This window comes from Pseudochaenichthys georgianus, chromosome 11 (assembly GCF_902827115.2).
Source record: "Pseudochaenichthys georgianus chromosome 11, fPseGeo1.2, whole genome shotgun sequence".
Lineage (NCBI taxonomy): Eukaryota > Metazoa > Chordata > Actinopteri > Perciformes > Channichthyidae > Pseudochaenichthys > Pseudochaenichthys georgianus.
This window is the reverse complement of record NC_047513.1, coordinates 4,326,311-4,329,793: the sequence shown is the minus strand read 5'-3', so window position 1 is coordinate 4,329,793 and position 3,483 is coordinate 4,326,311.

Below are 3,483 nucleotides of genomic sequence, written 5' to 3'. Positions count from 1 at the left end.
CGGATAGGCAGGGCCGCCTTAATGCACGGGCTGACCTGGGCTGAAGCCCAGGGGCCTACGGAGATCAGGGGCCTATCATGAAACAATACAAAAGTTTAAAAAAAAAAATGTAATTAAAAAAAAAAAAAAGTTTTTTATTTCGGATGTTTTTAAAAAACATTTAAATAAACAAAGTCTTGGCTTTCAGAATATGAAACTTTTATTTCCAAAATCACGCGATAAATACATTTTTGAAACTTGTAAAGGAAAGATGACAGCTCTCACTCGCCACTCACTCCCCCTCCCTCCGCTGACATTATGAATGTAAGGCGTATAGTAATCATAGATAACACGGCAGGGTCCGTTACAGTTTGTTTTCATCTGGTTTCAAATAAACAAAGTCTTGGCTTTCAGAATATTAAACTTGTTTCGGCAAATTCAGATGATAAATATAGCTTTGAAGCTTCAGCATAATTACAAGCGGAGAACGGAGTAACTTGACGTCACAGCAGGCATAACCACAGCCGGTGTTTCTCGTGAGGGTTTTCCCCGGGAAACAAACACAATACACACAAATGCAAAAATACACAAACACACACACGTATACACACACACACTCGCGAGCTCCCCCCAGACCAGTAATCCAAACGAAAATATCTTCCCTCCGTAGTATTTTGATCATTTGCTCCGCTAATAATCAGATCGATAGATTCCAGAGATGACTCCGAAACAGTCAGTGGGCACCACTTAACAGCCTGATCATCAGAATGAGAATATGTTTCACATGTGACTTATTCAAATTGCGAGTGATTGAGTGACAGATGAAGGTTGTTTAGGAGAAAAGTTTGAGAAGAAAAAGTTTGAGAGTGGCGCTCGGGAAAGGAAATTGTTGAGGGAAAAGGAGTTTCGAGACAAGCAGCTAATACAAAGCATGCCGAAGCTTCCAGGTTATTTTAAACCTGTAGGCCGGGATGAGGAGGAAGGACATGAGTTCTGTACCGAGCGGCCGCGGGGCCTCGGAGCCAAGTAGGCCGTCTGGTTCTGATAGCGATGGAGTAGCGGGAGAGGAAAAACAGACAGGAGGGACATTATCTGTTGGAGGAGATCGATGAGGACGACGAGGACTTGCTACGTGGAGGGGAGCCAACGGCAACCGGACAAATACATGAGGGAGGCCCGATACTTCACTCATCTGGAGGAGAGGACCAGGCGCGCGCAGAGCAGAGTGGAGAAGTGCCATCACAGAGCCTGCCGAGGCTATAAATGACTTTCATTTGTTGTTTAAATAGGGGGGCCTACAAAACCCATCAGCCCCAGGGCCTGATGGCAGGTTAAGGCGGGCCTGCGGACAGGGCGTTAAAAGAGGACGTTTGGTCACCCTAGTGTAGCATGAAGGGGCTACAGATTTATTTTCGTTTTGTAACCCTCTCGTGTAAAATGATAAATACATTAGCTAAACCCAAACTTAGCTTTCATCAAAGATTCTTAATGAGAGGTTGGAAACCGTCTCTGCTTTCATGGAAACCCCAGAAACGGGTTGTGACGGCTGCTGTTCTTTACTGAATGGTTAGTATAATCCATGTAGGGTCCAATTATTTGTATTGGCCAGTGTTAGGTAAGTGCTGGTTCTGTACCCTACATCTATGTTAAGCTGTTCAACGTTCTACTAACACTATGTTATGTAGTTATAATATAAGATAATACATTGAGAGAGCTGAGACAGGCTATACAAGCGTATCGTTTGAATGTCCTTAAAGGAATGGTCCACTCATTAGATAATTAATCAAAACTTCAGTATTTAGTGAAACGTTATGTTTAAACCATACCCTGAAGAAATCAGCGATATTCCCCGGTAAATAATGATTTTATAGCTCTTTTTTATCAAGACCTGTATATTCCGTCTGGCCGCCGCCATGTTTGCCATTTTCAGTAGTCACGTGATGGTCGTGACGTCATCCATGCGTTCACTTTGTCAACACACGGAAACATGGTGGAGTATTTCAGTTCGGACTCGTCAGCAGAGGAACAAGTTTTGACCAATGTGAAGAGATTGGATGGGGGAATTCAGCCATACATATCAGTATGACAATACGACACCCTCTGTCCTAAGACCCTCACATCGTACAAGGAAAAACTTCCAAAGAAAACCCACAGTTTAAAGGGAACATGGGAGAAACCTCAGGGAGAGCAACAGAGGAGGGATCCCTCTCCCAGGACGGACAGACGTGCAATAGATGCCGTGTGTAAATTGAAAAGATAATACATTTGCAACATAGGTAGTCCAAATGTTTGGAAATGCATGTGTGTATAATGGGAAGATGATATAAGATACTATATGTATGCATGTAGTACCACCCTTGCTAGCGATTCCCTCTCTAGTTTAGCATACTCAGCTTCGTTGTCCCTGGCCATAGAATCACGCTTTTATGGGGCCGGAAAAACTGGGGGGAAATACACACTAGCCGGTACTACGCTATATGGAAAGGCCACCAAAAACTGTCCTGGCCTGGACGTTAAAACGGGGCTAGCCGCTGCAATGGAAATGCGCTATAACATACCTTATTCTTACTCCGAGCACTACTTCTGCTCCTCCGTCGCTTCACACTTGCAGAGGGCGATTTCTCAACTGGCCGAACTGGTGTCCTGGTCGGTGATGACACCAGAAAGACCGATGGTACTGCATCTCCATTGAGTAATGGTTGTTCTTTAAATCCCATGTATGTTTATCATACTCTCAGAGTAGTCGTCCGGAAATGTGAAATGTTCGCTGCATACATGAGCCTGTAAATCTCTCGGTTCGGGCCGGCCACATTTCGCTAGCCACTGCCTCCGAATGTACTTCTTATGCTTACCTTTTGGCAACAGATGGAACCGAGCATTCCGTGGATTGTTCCTATCAGAATTGTGGCAATGTTTCGCGATACAGTGAGGCATATTCGAAGAGAGAAACTACAGTAAATAACATGGAGATCAACGTGTCTTCGAAAACCAAACGCATGGATTACGTCACGTCCGGGAAATGGCGGCGCCCACAGTGTTGATGTTATTTCGGTATATAATCAGTTTAAAATCACTGATAATGTCATCGGATTAAAAAAAAAAAAAGAGAGACTGGCAGAGACTGGTCTGTTTTATCGGATGATAATTTTTAAAAAATGAGTGTCATGAGCATACCATTCCTTTAAATGAGAGTATTCCAAACAGCAGAACTTCTGTGTATGTGATGTGACTGACAACCTGACATGGTTTAGCCTTGTCCCACACCTATTACTTGGCTGATCAGCCTGCTCTCAGCTTTCTCATTTCTCTGTGTTGTATGAAGCAGTGTCCTAAAGGTAAAATGACTGACATTTTGTTTTAAGAACTGCTCACCTGTGGAGATTGCAGTGGCAACGTGTTCCTGTGTAGCTGGAACAGCACTCTGCAACCACAATGTTGCACTGCTGTTCCAGAGCGCACACTACTCCACACTCAACCTGGCTGCTGTCCCCCCTGTCCTCAGCT